Source organism: Pelobates fuscus, chromosome 1, assembly GCF_036172605.1.
Source record: "Pelobates fuscus isolate aPelFus1 chromosome 1, aPelFus1.pri, whole genome shotgun sequence".
In the NCBI taxonomy this organism is placed as follows: Eukaryota; Metazoa; Chordata; class Amphibia; order Anura; family Pelobatidae; genus Pelobates; species Pelobates fuscus.
The window spans coordinates 324248489-324274054 of NC_086317.1; positions in this window are offsets into that span (position 1 = coordinate 324248489).

Sequence of the window (25566 nt, forward strand, 5' to 3'; positions counted from 1 at the left end):
GAGGGAGACAGACACAGGAGTAACAACACTTGAGGGAGGAAATTAATTTAGATAAATAAAGCAGTTTTAGTGTATAGATCACCCCCCTGCAAGTTCACTGCTCAATTCACTGTCACTTAGGAGTTAAATCACTTTGTTTCTGTTTATGCAGCCCTAGCCACAACTCCCCTGGCTATGATTGACAGTGCCTGCATGAGAAAAAAAACTGGTTTCACTTTCAAACAGATGTAATTTACCTTAAATAATTGTATCTCAATCTCTAAATTGAACTTTAATCACATACAGGAGGCTCTTGCGGGGTCTAGCAAGCTATTAACATAGCAGGGGATAAGAAAATCTAAATTAAACAGAACTTGCAATAAAGAAAGCCTAAATAGGGCTCTCTTTACAGAAAGTGTTTATGGAAGGCTGTGCAAGTCACATGCAGGGAGGTGTGACTAGGGTTCATAAACAAAGGGATTTAACTCCTAAATGGCAGAGGATTGAGCAGTGAGGCTGCAGGGGCTGTTCCATACACCAAAACTGCTTCATTAAGCTAAAGTTGTTCTGGTGACTATAGTGTCCCTTTAAGGAAGTGGGCAGCCATCCAGTTAGAAATAGCAGAGAGGCAGTCAGAGACACTAGTCAAGAGGGACGGGGAGAAATCAGGAGAGGACAGGTAGATTTGCGTGTCATCTGCATAGAAATGATATTGGAAGCCAAAGGAGCTAATGAGTTTACCAAGGGAAGCAGTATAGATGGAGAACAGTAGGGGACCAAGGACTGAACCTTGGGGCACACCAACAGAGAGGAGTTGGGGAGAAGAAGCAGATCCAGAGAAAGAAACACTGAAAGAGAGCTGGGAGAGGTAGGAGGAGCACCAGGAGAGAGCAATATCTTGTAGACCGATATTGCGGAGGATGAGAAGAAGCCGTTGATGATAAAGCCGCAGACAGGTCAAGCAGAATTAGGATAGAGTAGTGACCATGAGATTTTGCAGCGAGTAGATCATTGGATTCTTTGGTCAGTGCCGTTTCAACAGAGTGCTTAGCATGGAAACCAGACTGAAGCGGGTCTAGCAGAGAGTTGGACTCGAGGAAGTCTGTCAAATTTGGATCTTGGATGCAAAAGGCAGAAGCGAGATAGGACGATAGTTGGATGGGAAGTTAGGGTCAAGGTTGGGCTTCTTTAGAATTGGGGTTACAGTTGCATGTTTGAAGGGCGATGGAAATATACCAGAGGAGAGAGAGAGAGATTGAGAATTTTAGTGAGAGGTGGAGAAAGAGAGGAAGACAGAGTACGGATGAGATGCAAGGGAATTGGATCTAAGGAGCAGGTGGTGGGCTGGAGGACTGGAGCAGAGCAGAAACCTCTTCCAATGTAGCGGGTTCGAATGAACATAGATGAGCAGAGGGAGTGAAGTTAGGGGAAGTATTGTAAGGGGAAGAAGAAAGATGAGAGATCTCTTCTCTGATTGTAGAGATCTTGTCAGTGAAGTGAGTTGCAAAGTCTGAGGCGGTCAAGTTAGTAGGTGGAGGAGGAACAGCAGCGCGAAGAAGAGAGTTAAATGTGTGAAATAGCTGTTTGGGTTCGCGGGAGAGTGTGGTTATGAGGGTATTGAAGTAATTAACTTTTGCAGAGGAAAGAGCCAAGATGTATGAGCTCAGCATAAATTTATATAATGGAAAATGTATTCATACTTACCGTAATTTTCTTTTCCTGGCTATTATTCATGGCAGCATATACACATGGGTTAGCTCCTCCCCTTACAGCCGATAGGACAGGAAAACCACCAAGGTTTTAAAAGGAGGCTCCATCCCTAAGGTCCTCAGTCAGTTTACAAGCTCTACAGTACATAAATAGAGACATTAATGGGTGGGAAGTATATGCTGCCATGAATAATAGCCAGGAAAAGAAAATTACGGTAAGTATGAATAAATTTTCCATTTTCCAGGCTAATCATGGCAGCATATACACATGGGGAATACCCACGCTTACAAAGGGAGGGACAGAATAGCCAATCAAATAATCAGAATAATTCAACATAGATAGAAGAATTAACTGAGTTAAGTACTTGAGTACCAAATTGTGCATCATAGACTGTTTTAACGAACAGTATGAAATGCCAGACAAACGTGTCTAAAGAGGTTCAAATGCTAGCTAACAAAAAGTGTCAGCGGAAACCATTACCATGGCAACCCATGATGCTGCAACAGCATGAGAGGAGAGTGCCCTGATACCCTCCAGCACAGGTAGAGAACGGACGTGACGTCCAAATTGTGCCTCACGAATTACTTCAATGTCCAATATGTAATGCAGGACAAACTAGTTCAAAGAGGTCCAAATGCCAACTTTACAAAGTTTCAGCAGAGACCATTGCCATGGAAGCCCACGAGATGCTGTAACAGTACTAGTGGAGAATGCCCCAAATCCTTTGGTACAGGTAGAGAATGGCATTGAAAGGCTCTCACTTTAGGCAGGATCTCTGGTGCTACCAGCAAGACAACCATATCCTGTTGAAATTCAGTGAATGGGGGTACACAGGATCAAGCCTGGAGTTCACCCATTTTCCTTGCTGGGGTACTAGCCACGAGCACTTTCTGTGCTACCACCATGAAAGCACCTTCTAGAGGTTTGAATAATGGTTCAGTCAGGGCCCATGAGAGCAGTGGTACGTCGCACATTGGCTTCACCACACTCCGTGGAGGCATGATTTCATTCAATGCCTATATGAAGCAAAGTGCAGCTAAGTGCACACATTCACCTTGCTGAGGTACAAGTCACCAGCAACAGCAACGTCTGGGCTAAAATCATGGAAGCTCCTGCTAGAAGTTCAGTCAGAGTCTGTGAGACCAGTGGTACGTCACATATTGGTTTCAACACCCTCAGCGGAGGCTTGAGTTCAATTGTTGCTTACATGAAGCAAAGCACAAGGGATATCAACGCTCAATCGGTACCCTTCAGTACAGGTAGAGAATGACCTAGATAAGCATTCACCATAGGCAGGATCTTCAGATGCCAAATGCAAGATGACCATATCTGTTGAAAAGTAGTGAAAGGGGGTTCACAGGATCATGCCTGGAGTTCACCCATTTTGCTTGCTGGGGTACCAGCCACCAGCACTTTCTGTGCTACCACCATGGAAGCTCATTCTAGAGGTTCGAATAATGGTTCAGTCAGGGCCCGTGAGACCAGTGGTACGTCACATATTGGCTTCACCACACTCAGTGGAGGCATGATTTCAATCAATGCCTATATGAAGCAAAGTGCAGCTAAGTGCTCCTCTAGAGTGTTATAACACGAACCTTTCAAGGCCTGAACGAGGAGTAATTCCAACAGACAAAAGCATGTCAAGCTTAGTAAAGCCTGTATAGGATTGTAAGAGGATCTCAATGACCGTCTCAGGGATGCCTATACTAATATGGACCCCTGCATCAACACCAGAACTTGAGGATCCTGGTGTGTCATGGGGCCTTGTAATAGGTCTGGACATACAGGAATTTCCCTTGGAGGTTCCAGAATCATCTTATTCATCATAGGAATTTGAGTCGACACGGTCTTCCACTGTCACCTTTTGCATTGCCTTCTTAGGAAAGTCGAAAACAGGAAAATATGTACATCAGACTAAAATTCTAAATTTGAGTCAGTGTATCCTGAACCTGAGCATTCTGGTCCTAGCATGTAAAAAATACTTCTGGACCTGGTAGGTCCAAGAAATGGCCATCAGATCTATGTAGGGTATCAGACAATCTGCGTCAACCCTGAGGATACGTCAGGACCTGGTTGCCAATCCACCTTGTCCACAGTTATTCAGCTCTAGCAAACAGCCATTGTATTCTGAGCCACTGGTTGTTCTTCTGTGCCCTGATTATGGGCTGGAATTCCATCAATACGTATCTGTGAGACCCATCTTGGTAAATATAGGATACAGTTGCATTGATTTTTGAGCAAATTTGGACCCACTCATTCTTCAGCAAGCATCTGAAGTGAAGAAGAACCTTGAAAATGACTCTTAGTTCCATACAAATGAATGGAAATATTGTGCAACATGTTCCAAACACTGTGCAACCAATCTTATAAAAACTGGAATTCGAGCTAATAATCGACCAATGAGGTTCTGTTCACAGGAAACTCAGAGATCTAATCCCTCTTTCAGCTGCCAGGGAAGGTGTAACTCCACTGATGGGGGACATAGTAAGTGGCTGACTCCAATAATCTCTCTCTTGTTGGATCAAGATGGGAAGGATCTGTAAGGAATCCAGAGATGCCATTGGGCCCATCTGACAAGTCTGCTGGTGGAAGCCAGGATTCCTAGTAGTTGTATCTATTTTCTTGCTGTTACCAAGCAGAAATGAAGAAACTGGGAGAGAAAACCTTTACAATCTGTGGAACTGTTCCCGAGATAGGGAAAAGCAGAGCATAGAATTTTCCACTCGGGAATGTCAACCACTGAGCTGGTCTGAAACTGCTTTTCTTGATATTCATCAAGCAGCCAAACTTTAGGAGTTATGAAAGAACTATATACCTCTGTGTGCCTGCCTTCTGAGGGTCTAAGGCTATCAGAAGTAGATCCTCCAGCTAATGGAACCAGGTGGAGTTCTGGACTCTCAATAACACTATAAGCACATATAAAGATTCTTGGGGCCACATTGAGGCCAAATGGTAGGTTCTCTTCTGAGCTAATGCCGAAGATCTCTGCAGATTGGACTGAAAATAAGCATCCTTGAGATATATAGAGGTAAGGAAATTATCCTTCCAGATTGCTTGAGATATGGATCTGCTTGACTCCATCCCGAAGACTCTGACATTCAGCCTCTTGTTGGCCCCTCTTATGTCCAATGTAGGCTTTCCTGTGCTTTTCCTCCAAGCACCAGAAGAGAGGCGAAACTTGTCCCTGGAACTGCTCTTGTTCTGGGACCTAAAAAAAAATATCACCTCTTCGTCCAGAAGGCTTCTTCCTTCAGTGCTTTACCTTTTGATTCATTGGTCTTAATACTCCTGTTGGTGTGGGGACTCCTGTGCCCGTTAAGAAAAAACTCCAGTCTATATCAATCTGGACCATGGATACCACACAAGCCTCCAGAGTATGATGAGCCCAGGTATGTGTGATCAGAAAAATGAGGCTCCTAGTACCGGAGGAGATATGTTCATTGCTGAAGAGCAAAACAACTGCGTTCTAGCTCCATTAGAACCTTGAAAGGCAGGTTTACCAACTGCCATGAGTCACCTCTGGAGTATTCCCTGCAGGGCCAGTAGCTCCATGTATCTCAGAAATACTGGTCACTGGAGGTTCTCCGGTCTGACTATGACTATGAGGAGCTGGGATCCTTGGAACTTCCATCCTAAGGTACCAATATCTTGCAGCCCTCATTCGCCTTTTCAATGGAATTATCCAAAGTTTCCCCAAACAGCACCACCCCTTCAAATAGAATGGTGTAGAGGGCAGACTTGGAGGATGAGTCATCATCCCAGAAATAGAACCATAATGCTTTCCTAGCTGCTATAGACAAAGCCATTTGATCCAGAGAATATCCTAGTTACATCTAGGGAAGTTTCTGTGAAGAAGTCAGTTGTAACCTGAAGACTTCAGACTGCCTCTTCAATCTTGGCTTTTAATATCTCTCTCCATAGTAGCCTTGAGATCTTTAATCACATATTTCATGTTTGTAGAAACAGCAGCGGAAGTCACAGCTGGCTGGCCTCCTGCAATGGTAGGCGTAAAATTTTGGATAGGTCTGCGTCCACCTATGATCCATAAGTGTGCAACTTAGGTGGTGTAGTTCTGGGGTTGGAAATAACTTCCTCCACAGGGTAAAGCCTGGCCTCTTTTCTTACCCCTAAGGCCTCTGGAACTTACTTTGTAAGCCCTGCCTGCATGTCATGTGGCTGCACAGTGATAGGTCATGCTGAAGCGACAACCTTCTGGAGGAAGTCAGTGCATAACCGATTCCTTCCACTGTTTTCACCTCATAACCAGATCCTGGTGAAGAATCAGACACCTGACAAATAATAACTAAATATTACCTGTGGTAAGTATTAAGAAAAAATGTGCACTGTTAAATTCTATAAGAAACCAGCGAAACAGCTTTAAAACAGGCTAAAGACAGCACTTATCCATGTCTGGAGACACTGCAAATACTTACCAAATAAGTGTGGTAGGTTTACTGTACTTTTCCCTTTATTTTAGGCACTTTCTGGCAATTGCCCTTATCCAAGATGGCTGCCACAACTTGTATTCCCACAATGCAAGTCATCTGTATTAGGCCCAATAAGGCACAAACTGCACACATGTGGGCCTATTCCGAGTGTGTTTGCTGTTTAGAGACCAGGGAGAGGACTCTGTCTGAAGCCTACATGGCCCCTAAACACCCAGGGTACCGGGAATAAAATCACTGGGACCGAGGGGAAGCAAAATAGATAACAAAAGTGCCTGCAAGGGAGTTGAAAAGGCAACCACGTGCAAAAAGTCAAAGTTTAAAGGCACCACAGTCTAAAGGCCTCAAGATATAAAAGGTAACACAGTTTTCAAAATGTATCACAGTTTTAAATAGATCAGTCTTCAAATGCACTGCAGTTTTCCAAATGTACTGCAGTTTCAATACATGCAAAAGTATTAAATGCAAATTTAAATGAAACAGTTTTAAATGCCACACAGCTGAAATGCAACACAGCTTAACCCCTTAAGGACATATGGCATGTGGGACATGTCATGATTCCCTTTTATTCCAGAAGTTTGGTCCTTAAGGGGTTAAATGCTTCCTAGCAAAAGCACAACCGCATAATGTACCACAATCTTAAAAATAAGGTACAGCTGTATAATGCACTAGTTTAAAGATATCAAAGCTTAAATGCATCACAGCATAAAAGCACAACTGCATAATGTACTACAGTAAAACAGGCAAATAAAGTAATGAAGATAAAAAACATACATGTCCGTAAGTTAAGGGAGCAAATTGCTCACGTCCTAAGGGCTGTAGGACAGGAAAAAGACTGAGGACCTTAGGGATGGAGCCTCCTTTTAAAACCTTGGTGGTTTTCCTGTCCTATCGGCTGTAAGGGGAGGAGCTAACCCATGTGTATATGCTGCCATGATTAGCCTGGAAATATATTTTGTAACCCACTTCAGAAGACTCATGGACAAGTACTTATAAAATATAATTTGATCAAGACAAGAAGACAAGAGAATATATATACATTTTTCTATTAAATTGATTTGTTTCATCTGCAATTAATTGGATATATATATATGATTTTCTTCTCTGCACACATAAGTGTTCCTATGTAAATAAAAAGGTGATAATGCAGCAATTTACATTTCAAGGCCAAAAAGAGCATACACGCTTAAAGTAATGTGAATGGCATGCACATCTTGAAGACAACATCAATGGAGGTTCAAATATGTGCTTTAATTGAATGCATTAAAGCCCCTTTTTATCATGAGGATATTTACTACATATACAGGCAAATTAGTACATTCTATATAAATATAGGAGATTAAGGTTTATTTTTCTGTATGCTGCATGGCATATGTTTGAGAGCAATAAACTTTCAATGTCTATATGATCTATGATTAACATTGCTATTCGATACTTAATAGTTTAATTTGTCCCACATTCTCCTGTAGAATATAATTTCAATTGGAAAGTCTGGGTTACAAAATGCATAATTCTAAAGCAATTGAAGAAGGTAGTGAAAATAAAATGTAAAAATGCATTGATGTCTTTCAGAATTAGGCAGTAAAATCATACTTGCTCTGCAAAGCCTTAACAGTGTCCAATCAAATGATTTTCATAAAAGAGCTTTATGGATAATAGTGAACATGAACGAAGACAATAGCAGACAAATGTATAACATTATCAAATAATTAAATACCAGATCTTTAAAAAATATATATAAATAAAATAAAATACTCACATTGTGCTACCATGGGTCCCAAAATGTTCTTCTCTGAAGAATAAGAGCTTATGACTTGGACAGCTATCAAACTTCTGGACTATTCATTATTGGATTAACATTTTATTAACTTGAGTCTCAAAGTCTCATAGAAGGGACTGTGATTAATGTACTGGAGGAGCTAAATGCTATTATGGTGGTTTCATGTAAATAACAAATACACAAAGAAATAACATTTTATTTGTCCACTGTTTAGTTTTTTTGCCTTTTTTTTTAAACATTTTTATTTCTGTAATGTAGAGTATACACAATATAAATTGTCGCCATATAGTTAGAGCATAGGAAAACATGTTATAATAACAACTGGGGTTCAAAAAACACTAGACTGCAGGTCACTCAGCTGATGCCAAGTGGGGATGAATCGCAGCAGCCGCAACTGTCAGACACCCCAAAAATGAACTGCCACCCAATCCCAGTCATCAGCAAGTCTGATAACATACCTCCCATGATGGTAACTGATGCTCTTTGTTGTGGCCCCTTGGTGATGTATGCTCAGTACCATGATGTGTAGGCCTCTGGGTTTTAGATGCTGTGCCCTGGATGAAATTATTTGCATTTCCACAGGCAAGGGGAGTAGTGACAGTCCTGGAGTTCAGAGCAGTATGGAATAATCTGAAAAAGTGTTATAAAGGTTACAAGCCTTTATGTGACGTGGAGCACTTATAGAAAACATGCACTGGTAATAAACCTGCATGAATAGCTTACTCCTCTATAATACAGTTGAGCAGGAGATATACCTGAAATGAAATATATGAAATACAAAAACACAAAAAAAGAGAAAATAGTGTAGGTTGTACCTCTATAACACTTTTTCATATTGTCATTTAAAGTGTGAGAAGGGGGTATTCCCACACAAGTGTTTTAGAGCTGCTTTTTTCACCAATTGACCAAATTTCTAAGCGTTATATGCACATATTTCCTCGTTAAGAGGATCACCCACTGTAGCGTTTTTTCGTGCCTTCTCTTGAACCTCTGGGGAGAGACTGAAGTTGTTGGATACAGCAATGCCGACCAGTAGGAGTGGAGGTGAGTCTCTGGCTACAAAGCTTTGCACAGAATTGCTCACAAAGATGATCCAAAGCCAAGAGGAACTTTCCACATGATTAGCTGGGCACGGCTAAATGCCTGTAGACTCCAGCAGGGTAGCCATTTTGATTGCCAGGCCTTGAACCTCTGAATCACCAGGCAGCTTGCAATGTAAGCTGGGTGATCACTATAATATGCCACTGGGGACTGGGATATTCCTCACTGGTCCAAAGAGGGGGGGGAAGGACATGGTTCTTTGGTAGGGAGCTTCAGGTCAAGGCTGACGATCGGCCACCTCCCTATTCCCGAATGGAACTGCAGGCCTCAAGGCTGTCTCACACAAGACATATTCATTGGTTGCAGTATTCACTGGCATAAAAATTATGATTGATTAGCAGGGTGCTCCCTGGGGGTATAAGCAAGGATTTAGCCCAAAAAATGAGCAGTAAGTACAAATTAAGAGGTTGTAAGTGGTTTACCCAGAGGAGCTTTAGAACCATGCGACTGCACTGGTCAGCTGTTAAGGCCTGCCCCCTCAAGTCTGTCTTTCTTGTTGATTGCTATAGACACACTTGCATAGCCGCCAATGCTTTGACCAAACCCTGATAGATTAGCAGTGAGTTGTTCAAAATAAACAAAGAACCCTGCATACTGATACTGTGTAAATGCTCTGGCCATCCACAGTGGAGGTGCTCCGTGTCAGGCGGACATCGCTGGACCCACCAGTAAAATCTTCAAAAGGAATAAACGCAGACAACACTCCAATAGTAAGGATGGTATATTTATTGATAAGTGAACCACCGCATAGAAAGTGCACTTTTTATAGGGTGGTTCACCTTCTTCATTTAGCAGTGAGTTGTTGTCTTACAAAAGTGTTCTGTTCACTTAAAATTGACATACATCTATTGATATTAGAAAATGTAGACATTTGCTCTTTTCTGTAAAATATATTAATCTGTATGTTATGTTTGAATTGGCCAACGTTAAAGGAATGTTGTAGTTCCAGGAGTACTAAAGCTCCCCTCTGCCTCCCCCGGCCCCCTCATGTCCCCCTGTCCGGGTAAATAAAGGATTAAAAACGCTTTATTTACTTACCCTATCTCAGCGCCAATATCCCTAGAGCTGACCGTCCCCCTCCTTTCAACGTCCCGTAACGAGCGATCGCTAATGCGCATGCGCGTCAATGCGGCATGCGCATTAGACCTCCCCACAGGAAAGCATTGAATCAATGCTTTCCTATAGTGAAAAATCTGACGCTGAATGTCCTCATGAAGAGCGTGAGGACGTCTATAGTCAGGTACCGGACCGAAGGTCCTTAAGAATCCAGGACTCCCACAAAGAGGTTGTCTATTAGACAGCTACTGTGGGCAGACATAGAGCTGCAATGTAAACTTTGCAGTTTCTCTGGAGCCTGCTAGGTTCACTAACATTTACCATACAGCCATGGATAATTGAAACTTCACCAAATAGTTTTTAAGAGGATTACTCATCAGTTGGGCATACCCAGGTCAATCTCATAGCAACAGCAGATAATTGTCAGATCCCCAAGTTCTACTCTATCCATCATGATAGTCTATCTGTGGGTCAAAACACCCTCTCACTAAGATGAAACTTTGAACTGGTGTATGCGTTCCCTTCCCTACCTTTGATTCACTGATTTCTGAGAAACGTGTGGTCAGAAGCAAGAACGGTAATAGTCATTATTCCAATATTGCCAAGATGGCCATGGTTCAAATTATTGAGCAAGATAAGTCTGGAAGAACACTGGAAGTTTCCGGTAAAGAAGGACTTGTTGAGCCAGGGACCAGTTCTTCACCACAATCCCAAACATCTTAACTGGGGGGCCCAGCTCTTAAAAAAGGAGAGACTAAAATCTAGAAAGAAGTCTACCTTGGAATGTTATCACAGGGTTTCAAATACCTTCAAGACCTGGATGTCAAGTAAAAACATTGATTTTCTCCATTCTTCTCACTCTCAGATCCTGGATTTCTAACAGGAAGGACTGGACAAGGGTCTTAATCTTAGCACTTTGAATGTTCAATCTTCAGCATTATCAGCACTATGTAATGTTTCTTGTCATCAAAACTGCTGATTGCAAGATTTTAAAGCAGCTTTGTAAATCAGGCCTCCAACGAGAAATTGTTCTCCTCCCTGGGATCTACCCTTTATGTTGAATGCCCGAACGGAAGTCCTTTTGCACCTCTGGATAAATTGAATACTAGAATACTACTCTTCTTACCTATAAAACATTATTTTTTAAAAGCTATAACTTCTGTCAGAAGAATATCCGAAATTACAGCCTTCTCTGCTAATGATTCCTGTACACAAATATACCATGACAGGGTGAGTCTGAGGAACAAACAAGGATTTTTGACTAAGGTGGAATCAATGTTTCACATGTCTCAGGAAAGGGTCTTGCCTTCTTTATATCCTAATCCTGCATCTGAAGAGAAAATAAGACTGCATCATTTGGATGTAAGAGAGTGTTTGATTCAATATTTATTGTCTTCCAAGTCCTTTAGGAAGACAGACTAACCAGTCGTCCTTCCTTCAGGATACAGAAAAAAATTACATGGCCTCAGTATCTACTCTAAAGCGTTGGAAAATCAATAAAATAAAAGACAGAAAAGGAAGAATGGTCTTATCAAGGTTCTTATGAGCAAATGCAAATATTGTATTCCTAAAACTGTGTACTTTGTCTTTAAAAGATATTGCAAACTGACAAGGTGTTAGAAATGGAACAAATTGTTTTTCATATATGTTTCTTTAAGCAATAACCTTTTACTTACCTTCAGTGCATAATATGTTCACGCCATTTTGTCCCAGACGAAATACAATAACAATAATGCATAAACATACTTCAGGGCTATGCTACGACTCTTTCAGTACATAATATACTGTGGTAACCCTAAGTAGATAAAGATGTTCAGACTTTAAGATGCCATCTTGACCTAAATCAGGAAATTTCCCATGATGTGTACACCCTTGTATTTTTGCCAAGTTAAGGGAGGTCCTAAAATGAATAAAAGTAAAAGAAGTTATTTTTTCATATATGAATTACGGTAACCCTAAAATGAAGGCACCTAAGGTATAAATAGGTGTACTTTTAAATGTTAAGGCACAGAGAGAGGAGAGATTTGGAGACAGACGCTGCTTCATCTTAAAATGACAGAGAGGATGACATGTACAGGAGGGTATTTTAATCTATTAATGATATTTGCAAGCATTTAGTTTAATCTTATAAACTCTGCTATAAATAATTGTAATGGATTTTATAATAAATATCTAAAAGACAAAACTTTATTGCTTCCAAGACAATCCTTATTTTATATTGCATTCTTAATTATTTATATATGTTAAATAGAGGATCTCTTACTAATGATATAAAATTATGGCTAAGATATTTGTATGGTTAGCCCTGCTAAGTTCAATGGTTTAAGACATTATAGTGGGAAATAAGGGAACCAGTTGCGGTGACAAGGCAAATGCTTGCTAAATACACAAAGACATCCAATTAAATAGCCAGAGGAAATATATCTCTGTAAAGTCTCAATTCACTATCTTTACAACTAATTGTATTGGTGTAATTGTAATAAATGTTGTTACTGTGTAATTCCTTTATGCTGTGAAAAAGGATGATCATATAATATGTGTGTTAAATGCCTTAACCTCTTAATGGCCAGTGACAATCCCGGTTGGCATATTAATCTGTTCTACAAGGATCCTGTTTTAAAGTGTGAAATCACAAGCTTTTATAGAGAAGTACCCTGCATGACCCCCAAACAATTGCATAGTATTTATATATTTATCGTAAGTATCCCTTAAGTATCCCTCACATATTTACTCACAAAGGACACTGACACACACATTTACACACAGTAGATACTGACACACACACACACACACATTTATACACAGAAGTCACTGACACAAACATTTACACACAAAGAAAACTGGCACACTCAATTACACACAGAGGACTGATACACACACATTTGCACATAGTAGAAACTGAGACACACACATTTATACACAGAAGTTACTGACACAAACATTTACACACAAAGAAAACTGACATGCACACACATTTACACAGATAGGACACTGACAGACACACTCATTGATTTGACACACACTGACAGACACACATTCCCTGCTTGACACATACACATTCTCTCACAAGCACTCACAAACTTACTTTTACTTTTTATATAATTTTTATTTAGATCCACCCAGCCTCCCTGCCTTTGGGAGAACTGGAGTGGATACTTTCCCTGGGGTTCAGTTGGGATCCTTTCCCTGGGGCTCTAGCATGACTACCATCATCTACCTGCTCCTCCATCACTGGCCCCTCACATGCACTGTTTAGTGACATCCAAAGTGACATCATAACCCAGCTCCCAGCATCACTGCAAGGTGCACAAAGAGCACAGACTGAAAGATCACAGACATCAGTGCTCTCTCGCTGCCCGCCTTCATTTTTCACTCCAGATGCAGCACATTTGTCCAAGTGTGCAGGTGCCTACTCTTCCTTAGCACACAGCCACCAGCTCCCGACGTACCCCCTTCATCTGGTGCACATATAACCTGGGTTACACATACCACAGGTTAAAAACCTGTGTAATAGTTCACTCAATTAACTACTGCAGTGCTGCATTGAGTTGTTAAAGCTAAATAACAACATGTTCCGTAGGGAGGACATTTGGTCCTTAATGAGTTAATTTAGCAAATATGTAAAAAAGTTTACTATAGATTTAGAGGTTCATTTTGTCTGATCTGCAATTCATCTGAATTTTGGATTGGCTGATTGGTTCAGTTCACAAGCTCTAAGCCGAAATATATTCGAATCACGGAGTAACCGAAATGCGCAATGGCCGAGCATGACTTGGGCAGCCTGAAATTCTGAGAATGCATTTATCCACCCTCTCCTTCACTCTTTTAAGTATGATCTAGTCAACTGCCTATTAAATTAATAGTCCAATGTTTTTTGTTAAATGTGCCCTCCCTCTTTTCTTCTCCTCACCGGCTCAGAGCAGGTGCATGCACTCTGGGCGGTTGTAACAGTCCAATAAAACACTTCTCTATTAGAAGTATTTAATTGGACCTCGTGATAGCACTGGTGATGCTAGATGGGGAATGAAAAGTCACACTGGGACCTGGATTTCAGGTTAGTTTAAACCTTATTTTGTAGCATTATTTTAAATAATTGTTTTTTAAATGTAGGATACTTAAAAAATTATGCCAAACAGGATATTATGACAAATAACACTAAAAAATCTGTAAAAAAAAAAAAAAAAAAAGGGTTGAATTTAAGTAACTTTCTAGTTCTGATTAATTTTAGTTTGCACTGATCAATCTAGTGAAAATAATGCACTGGTAAAGTATTGCATATGATTACTAACAGACCCCTTATTGTCTCTGTAGCTAGCAATATGACAGTGCAGTGATAATAGTAAGAGAGGAGTGGCTGACATGTTTCATAGCAGAGGCAGCAGCAATATGTACTAGAAAGCTAAACTTGTTGTAACAGACCGTTTCAGCAGACAAGGGGTTAAAATCCGTTTAGGCGATAATCCCCTTTTCACAGACAGGCACAGCTACTGTAAAATCACGAATTGGATATAAGTGAATGCACCAAACTCCCGAACTGTATACAAGGGAATAAGGTAGCACTCCAAACTCCCGAACTGGAACCTCACGAATAGCTGCTAGCAGACGAACAGGAAAAGCTCCCAAGCAGCTTACACTCCTGGCAGTCAGTCCCTATCAGCATACAGTAAATCCCCCCCAAGAACGAGACAAGGCTCCATGTTGAGGGTCAAGCAGTGGTCTGTTTATTGAGGGATACCTGCCCCTGTATTTATGCAGGTCTCCCACCTGGTGGACACTCCCCTAGGGGACCAGATGGAAGACTGTAACACAGACAGACATGTATCACATTACAGACTCACAGAAGTAAAACATCCCCACAATCCATCCTGGCTTCCTCCCTTCTGCCCTGGAGATAATTGGAGAAGTAATTCAATTATCTCCCAGGACAAAGGCAAGACTCCATTACACACGTGGGGACCCAAATACAGTAATATGCTTTAAAATACATAAAGTTACTTTTTATACATTAAACACAGACATGTAACATATCCCCAGATAGCTCAGGTCTGAGTGCACATTATTAGATGAATGGCACTCAGACCACACGAATACAGTTTAATCGCCATGGAGCCAAAGTCTTTAATCACACGAATAGGCTCCATGGCATAGCTATCTGGGTTACCACAAATTCACATAAAAATACCGAATGAACGGCTGTTCGGCTACATCCCCACGAATAGGAACCAGGAGACGGAGAGCTCAGCGGTGCCTGCACGTAATAGTGTCCGGGTTTGGTGCAGGAAAGCCGGGCAGAAAAGCGCTTGCTGCCCGGGGAGCTCCAGAACACCGCCATCGTGTGGCGGCTAAGTGAAACCGCGACCACCCAGTCACAATCAATTAGGCTGCGGTTAACCGCAGCTACTGGGTGGTCAATAGCCGGCACACGCTTGTTAAGCTGCGGTTAACCGCGGCTTCAGGGAGGTCAATAGGAGGCACACGCCAGCTTCTGGGTGGCCCATTAACAGCGCCGGCCGGCTTCCCACGGCTCTGGGGAGGCTGAAAAGAAGCTGATTGTTCGGTAGATAGAATCTACCGAACGGCTGTGCAGAAAGGGAAAAATAAATCTTTATGCACAGTAAAATTAACCCTTTAGCTGCCGGTCCATAATCCAAAGGCAGCAGGCAGGCAACCAGGCTCCTCCAATGCAATGTGGCGAGATTGGTCTTGTCACACTTATCATAGCAGGAACACTGCTGAAGATGAGATCAGATAAAGTTGAGCTATAGACTCAGAGAGGGCTAGAGAGGCAGAATACAGCTCATTGAGAACCATTAGCAGGCATGATTTTGGCATGTGCACTTGCCTCTTCGATTAGTTCAGTTGAGCTAATAAAAGTGCAAGAATTCCTCCTGGCCTGTTTAATTGACAGCCAGGGATATGTTATGGCAGTAATTTATAGAAGTGTGGGTTTCTATTGAAATCAGGTCTTTTATCAATTTTAAATAAAGGGACACCCGACACTCATAGAGTATTTCAGCAAGCTGAGGTGCTTTGTTCTTGGAGTGTTCCTTTAAATAGAGTCCTCAATAAGGTACAGTTCATGTGTGTTCTCTCTAAATAATTAAATATATGTCATTATAATAGGATACATTTCACAGACACCATCAAATGGTAGTTCCTAAACTTTTTTGACAGTAATAGATAAGGGAGTGAAGGAGGTACATTAAACAATTTCATCATTAAAATGGAACTGTCACTGCCATTGAATAAAATGCCATTGAATAAAATTGCCAATTGCCAATGAAGAGGAGTGATTGAAACAGTCAAGGCTACTCACTAAACTCCGGATTTTGTCCCAATGGATGAATTCCAACTACATTGGCAATTTTCATACCAAAGCCAAATTCAGTCAGCCAGAGCATATCTGTAGAAATTGACTGGATTCATATGTACAGATTAAATGGGGGCTTTTGCATCCAAATCTTATGCAATATAAAAGATTCTGAAGATTCACATAGCACTGATTTTAACAAAACTCGGGACTGAATACGTCCGGCAGGATGCACATTTGCAAATTATCATTCACTTGCTATCATACAAGTGAATAATCATTGTACGTACTATTCTCTGATGGTAAGTATAATTTTTTTTAACAGGTTTTAGATTTATTGCCCCCTTTCACTATTATTAGACGGGGTTAGGTAGGGACTTTAATTTTTGTTAGGGGAGTGCCTGGGGGAATGGGGAACTCCCAGGGGGATTGGATAACAGTATGTATATCATTCATTTAATTAATAGAGCCCTCAACCAAAGTCCATAAGTGGAAACACTAGGTCCTTCCCCCAAATATTATAAATAGGACCCCCACCCACAACCAATGAGTGGGTGACTGGGTGGAGGACATTAGGTGTTTCCCATCCTTAATAATAGTCTGACTTGAAGTCAGAAGTGCACAGCAGTTACTCACACAAAAAGACAGAACTGGCTCAAGTTTCTATGCAGCTTAAACCACGTACATGCAATAGTTATACAGGGAGTGTAGAATTATTAGGCAAATTAGTATTTTGACCACATCATCCTCTTTATGCATGTTGTCTTACTCCAAGCTGTATAGGCTCGAAAGCCTACTACCAATTAAGCATATTAGGTGATGTGCATCTCTGTAATGAGAAGGGGTGTGGTCTAATGACATCAACACCCTATATCAGGTGTGCATAATTATTAGGCAACTTCCTTTCCTTTGGCAAAATGGGTCAAAAGAAGGACTTGACAGGCCCAGAAAAGTCAAAAATAGTGAGATATCTTGCAGAGGGATGCAGCACTCTTAAAATTGCAAAGCTTCTGAAGCATGATCATCGAACAATCAAGCGTTTCATTCAAAATAGTCAACAGGGTTGCAAGAAGCGTGTGGAAAAACCAAGGCGCAAAATAACTGCCCATGAACTGAGAAAAGTCAAGCGTGCAGCTGCCAAGATGCCACTTGCCACCAGTTTGGCCATATTTCAGAGCTGCAACATCACTGGAGTGCCCAAAAGCACAAGGTGTGCAATACTCAGAGACATGGCCAAGGTAAGAAAGGCTGAAAGATGACCACCACTGAACAAGACACACAAGCTGAAACGTCAAGACTGGGCCAAGAAATATCTCAAGACTGATTTTTCTAAGGTTTTATGGACTGATGAAATGAGAGTGAGTCTTGATGGGCCAGATGGATGGGCCCGTGGCTGGATTGGTAAAGGGCAGAGAGCTCCAGTCCGACTCAGACGCCAGCAAGGTGGAGGTGGAGTACTGGTTTGGGCTGGTATCATCAAAGATGAGCTTGTGGGGCCTTTTCGGGTTGAGGATGGAGTCAAGCTCAACTCCCAGTCCTACTGCCAGTTTCTGGAAGACACCTTCTTCAAGCAGTGGTACAGGAAGAAGTCTGCATCCTTCAAGAAAAACATGATTTTCATGCAGGACAATGCTCCATCACACGCGTCCAAGTACTCCACAGCGTGGCTGGCAAGAAAGGGTATAAAAGAAGAAAATCTAATGACATGGCCTCCTTGTTCACCTGATCTGAACCCCATTGAGAACCTGTGGTTCATCATCAAATGTGAGATTTACAAGGAGGGAAAACAGTACACCTCTCTGAACAGTGTCTGGGAGGCTGTGGTTGCTTCTGCACGCAATGTTGATGGTGAACAGATCAAAACACTGACAGAATCCATGGATGGCAGGCTTTTGAGTGTCCTTGCAAAGAAAGGTGGCTATATTGGTCACTGATTTGTTTTTGTTTTGTTTTTGAATGTCAGAAATGTATATTTGTGAATGTTGAGATGTTATATTGGTTTCACTGGTAAAAAAAAATAATTGAAATGGGTATATATTTGTTTTTTGTTAAGTTGCCTAATAATTATGCACAGTAATAGTCACCTGCACACACAGATATCCCCCTAAAATAGCTAAAACTAAAAACAAACTAAAAACTACTTCCAAAAATATTCAGCTTTGATATTAATGAATTTTTGGGGTGCATTGAGAACATGGTTGTTGTTCAATAATAAAATTAATCCTCAAAAATACAACTTGCCTAATAATTCTGCACTCCCTGTACAATAGTTAATAGTTAAAAAATGTCAGCCAATGGAATGACTTGATTTATCTCTAACTACTCAATCTAGAAGATTTCTATCAGAAAATAATTACCATATCCATCGAGTGCACTCTGTCAATGATCTTGCAGGCCAGAGCCACGGTATGACCAGGAGACAGCGAGTGCAGGGCTCAAGGAAAAAAAAATATTTATTATTCCATATGGATCATCACAATGGTACAGTAAAATGATCATCAAATGGTATGGTAAAATAAACTTGGTCGATGTTTCAGTCCCTGTCTGGTACTTTCCCCAGGAACCCCCAACATATATATAATATAATAAAAACCAAAATAAACAGGATGCGCCACAAAAAATAGCAGACCATAAAACCCAATGGAAATACAACTTAAAATGATACATATTAACACATTAAAAAAAAAAAAAAAAATATATATATATATATATATATATATATATTTGTGTTTGGGGCATTCTCACATGATATGGAATACGCTGGTGAAGAGAAGTGAAAAGGAAATAGTCGGTTGAGGTGTGCCGAAACCGATGTATGCTGTAGGCCGAAAAATGAAGTGGGCAAAAAGAGATAAATCAAAGCAAAACATTTATTCAGAAACATAGTACATTATTACATATTAAGTAGACATCTTAATGAAAGCCCTTCTAATCTCTTGGACTGGGTGTGGGATGTAAGTGGCTTAAGCCGAGGACTTCCAGCGACCCAGTGTCTTAATCACGTGTACTGGGATGTCTTGGCTAGAAGCCATGGAGGCGGCTCCGATTCTGAAGGAGTGCCCTGAGTAATTGCTAGGATTTAGACCAAGTCTGGTGATAAGCATACGGACATAATGCATAAATTTTGCCGTGGTAAGAATTGCATCATGTAGTAATAGTAGTGGTTTTGTGGTGCGTGTTGGTGTTGTGGTTAAGAAAGCGTCCAATACTTTCACCGGGCACCAATTGTTCCCTGTGGCTAGTAGGTTATGTGAACCGGTTCCCCCATCTGACTTGTTTTGGTCTTAGGTAGGGTCAGGACGTAGTAGTCTGTGTGTTTCACAAGGTAAGAGGTGAGGAGGCACCCTTGGCTATGGTGCTGGCCACTAATGGTAAATTCTCTTGGTCTAAGGAACCCGTAAAAGGCTAGATAAATGGCGGTTTTAATAACAGCATTTGTATGGGGCTCAAATGGTGCCAGGTCGAGTAGGTCGGACAAGGATTTGAACATTTTAATGTCAATGACCAGTCTCTTGAGTGTTGCTGGACCGTCCGCTTTCGCTATGCCCTTGAGCAGTGTTCGGATGGGGTAAGAAGTTAAGAACCCCTTGTGGTTAGGGAAGGAGCAATACATATGGTGTTAAATACCCGTGGGGTACAGCTTAATAGTATTAAGTGAGAATTTAAATTTAAGGTGGCAAAAAGATGCAAAAGCTATCAGTGAAGAAACCTCAGACCAGTTGGCTAGGTGATGGTCAGACATAAATTGTTTGTACAAGTGAAAAGCTCTGTGATACGCGTGTTGAGTGCTGGTGGATAAGGCTAACTTGGTGAAAGCGTGGCTGTGCTGAAGTAGTTCCTCTACTTCATGATAAGGTCTTGGAATGTTGGAGCTGGAGACTGAAGGCCTGACATTGAAAGCCAGATAGCTGGTCAGCTGCCGTGTTGTGTATATACCGGGAACGTGGGAGCATATAATGTGGAACTGATGGGTAGCTGCCAGCCATGTCAGTTTCCTAAGGAAACTCATAATTGCCAAGGAGGAAGAGCGGCCCTTATTGATAATGTGGCATATTGCCAGGTTGGCAGAAAAGCAGCGCACGGACTGCCCTTTCCACAACCTACACCAAGTGACAGCTGCAGCAACTATCGGGTATACTTCAAATAGTGCTGTGTTAGTGTGAAACCCCTCAATGCCTTGTGTTTTTGCTGGCCAAGTCCCCCAGAGCCATTCGGTGTCGAAAATGGCTGCATATCCCACGGATGATGCTGCGTCTGTCCAAACAACAGGTGACTGAGAATCAATCCGCGGAAGGAACATGCTCCTCCCATTCCAGTCTGAGAGGAAATTGTACCACATCTGGAGGTCAGCGGTCGCAGGACAGTCCAAGGATATGCGGACATAGTCGTTGGAGAAAGTGGGGAACAGGGCGAGGAGCCTAGAAATGAAAGCTCTGCCCTGGGGGATTATGTGCATGGCGAAATTTAGTGAACCCAAAAGTGATTGTAATTCTTTACGATTGCAAGACCCCCTGTGCATGTAGTGACTAATATCGTGTAGGATGTGATCGATCTTACCTCTAGGGAGGCTGGCCATCATTGTTGATGAATCCAGCAAAATACCGAGAAAGTTTATGATCGTGTCTGTTCCCTCAGTTTTAATGGGTGACACAGGGATACCAAGGGAGGTAAATAGCATGACTGCTTTTTTTTTTTAGACTAAGTGCGGGGTTGGAATTAGTTGAACAGAAAATCGTCTAAGTAGTGTATCACATTTGGGCACCTGCAGGTATTAAGGAGGAGCCAACACAAAGCTTCTGCAAACATCAAAAATCCTCGGACTACTCTAGGCCCCAAAAGTGAGGAGGAGGAGCAGGAGCCCTCATTGAAGTTGTTTGCCTAGGTACACTACTGGACGACCCAGTTTGTCTCTGGTATGTTTCTCAGCCCTTGGGGGATGCTGTAAGGATGAGCTGGGAACGCTGTCCGGACAGAGGGGGCATAGGTTAGCTGCGTGAGCGGGTGACGTACATATGGCACAAGCTGGTGTCCTAAGCCCCGCGAAATGTCTGAGGAACAGTTCATTGTCCAGTTGGCTCCAATCCATCTGGATGCCGTACTGGGACAACGTGGCCGACACTTTTGATGAAAAGGACTTGTTGTAGTCGTAAATGTATAGCCACCATACTTATTACCTATGTCCTCCAGCTTATGCATATATAGATCCAGTTCCTCCCTCCTATGGGCATGAACCGTGCATAGAATATCCCTAAAGATACCAAAGGCAAGAACAAAATCAGGAATGGCCAGTTTCTTACTGAGTCTTGGGTCTCTGGCTTTTAAAACCACCGAGATGTCACCGTAGTCGTAAGAACGGTTTTCCACGATATCCTGGGAGGCAATGAGCAGTGAGACTAAGTTAATGTTCTTGCTTTCCAGGATGTCCTTTTTAAGATTAGCCGGAACCATGTGGGCAGGATGAATAACGTTGGCGGCTGCATTGGTGGATATGGAATTACCCGCTATTTCTGTGGGTATGACCGGGATTACTTCGGTGAGAGGGACAGGAGGCTGTACTGGGAAGCTATGGGCTTCCAGTCTCTCCAGCCTGTTGTTGACCTTCCCCATATAAGAGATCACCTATACTCCCTCATATCTGTATTCCCTAAGACCCCAAAAAGTGGTTGCTGCACTCAGTGTCTCACTAGTGGCTACCCTAAAATCACTTGGAATCTTCAAAGACCCTGATAAGGGCTGTCGTGGAGGAAAATCAAAACTTAAAGTTCAATCTCCTGACACTATCACAGCTCCTCCACCACCCTTTCTACCTGCAAGCCCCATTGAAGTGATTCAACCTAGAAGCCACAAAAACCTCAAGGAAACCTCTTTGTGTTATCCCCACTAGAAGACACAATGTTTCCAAAGTACAGAGCAAAAACTCAGAATCCCAAGACTGTCCTATCAATCCTGTGCAATGCCAGATCAATAAGGAACAAACAGCTATTGTTACCGACCTTATTGAAACATGCGAATTAGAGTGCATTACAGAATCATGGCTAGATGAAAATCCGGGGCCTATTCTAGAGGCAGCTATTCCAGGCAATTTAACAGTGTTCACCGCTCGAGACAAGATCACAAGGGAGGTGGAGTTATGATCTATGCAAAATCATCCTTAAATCCCAGACCAATATCAGTCCACAAACCCCAATCTTTGAATGCATAGCTGCTAGCATCTCAATAGAAGAGGATTCCGGATTATTTTAATAGACAGACCCCCAGGAGATCAGACCTTTTGGCTGGCTTAATCCTTGAACACCCCAGATGGATTATATTGGGAGACTTCAACACTTGGATAGATGACACCCTATCCCTGCATGGGCAGGATGTCCTCAGCTTGATGAGTGTACTCGGTTTCACACAAATTGTTGCCACTTCCACCCACAGAAAGGGTCATACACATGATCTAGTGTTCCAGTCTGGACTAGAAGTGTCACCAGTAACTGTAAATTATTTTTTTTTGGTCAGACCACCACTCCATTCACTTCTCCATTGTATCACAATCAGCCAGACCCTAGCCTCAGATCCTGGTCAAACACCGCTCATTAAAAAAGGTGACGCCATTGGATGTAACATCACATATGGATCTAAGTGAACTAATGGGCACCTGTGAAGACTTCACCTAGAAAGCATTGCACCAACACACATACGCACTTTCAAAACCCACAACAATGCACCGTGGTTTGATAACACCATCAGAGAAATGAAGAGAACAGGCCATAAACTTGAGAGAATGTGGCACAGGACACTTGATCCAGAGCATAAAGCCGCTCTTACCAAACATCTAAATAAATATCAATTCAAGATAACTCAGAAAAATATCTTCATTTTTATCACACAAAATTGCTCTCTCCCACAATAGACCCAGGCAATTGTTTCGCACAGTAGAAAGGCTCTGCAAACCAGCATGCATGGCTTAAGGGGTTAAAGTGAACCTGAAAAAAACAGTTACTCTTGGTGAGGGGACCCTTGGAAACAAAAATATGGCCTGGAGCTTGGAGGCTCTGAACTCATTAGTTCATCAAAGGTACGAAACCTCGGAGTGCTGATTGACTCTGGACTATCATTTAAACAGCAGATTTCCTCCATAATAAAATCTGCCTACCTTCATCTTAAAAACATAGCCAAGATACAACACTTAATTCCACCGGATGATATGCCAACATTAATCCATGCATTTGTATCCTCTCGGCTACATTACTGCAATGTACTTTACTTGAGCCTCCAAGAAAAAGAACTCCATTGCCTTCAGACTGTACAAAACACATCAGCCAGAATACTGACCAAACAAACTCACTCCTGCCACATAAAACCTGTTCTCCACTCCCTGCATTGGCTTCCAATTAAAAATTGGCCTGCTAACCTTCAAAGCCTTAAACAATTAAGGCCCTCAGTACCTGAAAGAGCTCCTGACACCCTACATTCCATACCGTTCACTTCGATCAACTATCAAAACCCTCCCGTCAGTGCCAAGAATAAAGACCGACTCAGGTTCAAAGGCAATTAGCCATGCTGCCCCTACCTTCTGGAACTCTTTACCGTGCACAATCAGAGAGACACCGCCCCTACAGACAAAAAAAATAAATAAAAAAGCTATCTCTTCCATCTCTTCTAAGCATTCAATACGCTCATCTGACCTTCAGACACTCTTTTCAGACACTTTTATGTCTATATGTTTGTTTGTAAAGTGCTTTGAGTCTCACAGGGAGAAAAGCGCTATAAAAATCGCAAATTATTATATATATATATATATATATATATATTAATATCAGCAGTTCAAAGCCTATTTGTGAAGATAAAGATACATACTACTTAAATAGGGCAAAATAAAATAAGATATCCAGGTGACCAGTCTTTTTTTTTTGTAAGAGGAAAGATAGTAAAGATTCTAGTATCTTGAAAGTATTGTGCTGATATGTATAAAGAAAGCACAACAAAGAATCTAATAGTGCACTATGTGAGTACAAACTGAACTTGTGCTGTAAAAAAAAATGGCTTACTCATATTTGGTAGAGCTAAGACCAGCTCTAGTTTACAGCATTCAGTGGTATAAATCCCCACTTGTAGGATAGAGGGTAGATGTCCACAGCAGGAGAATGACCATGAAAATTATAAAAAGCAAAGCAATAGTGGTCTCTTTATTTTCAAAATCAAGAAATAGTAGTGAATAAAATAGTATTCACAACATATAGAGCAGACAGACTGCTCTCTTTAGTAGGCACTGGTGGTATAATCCCCACATAGGATTCTTTAGTTCCTTTAAAGGCGACGGCCAGGATGCCAGGAAATTTAAAAAAAAAAAAGGATGAAAAAATACTAAAAGGTATATGGCACAACATATATAGCAAAGTAGTCAATAATCATTTATTAATAAAATGACAAATTGTTAATATCCACAGCATGTTTTGCCACACAGGGCTTTATCAAGTGGAGTGAAAAAAACATATATCCTGGCAATCTGAAGTATTTATAGGTATTTATAAACAGTTATGCTCAAAGGTTTGTATACCCTGGCAGAAATTGTGCATTTTGGCATTGATTTAAAAAAATATGACTGATCGTGCAAAAATATCATTTTATTGAAGGATAGTGATCATATAAAGCCATTCATGTCTATGTATAAATAATCAATGAGTTTGTTAACTTTCACATGGATGCACTGATCAGGCTAGATACTGAGCCATGGGGAGCAGGAAAGAACTGTCAAAAGACCTGCATAACAAGGTAATTGAACTTTATAAAGATGTAAAAGGAAATAAAAAGATATCCACAGCCTGGAAAATCCCATTCAGTACTGTTCAATCACTTATTAAGAAATGGAAAATTCAGGGATCTCTTGATACCAAGCAGTCAGGTAGATCAAGAAAGATTTCAGTTGTGGCTGCTATAAGAATTGTTCGGGATACAAAGAAAAACCCACAGGTAACTTCAGGAGAAATACAGACTGCTCTGGAAAAAGATGGTGTGGTTGTTTGAAGGAGCACAATACGACAATACTTGAAAAAAATTAACTGCAAGGTCGAGTTGCCAGAAAGAAGCCTTTACTGCACCAAATGCCACAAAAAAGCCCAGTTACAATATGCCCAACAACACTTTGACATGCCTCACAGCTTGTGGCACACTGTAATTTGGAGTGACGAGACCAACAT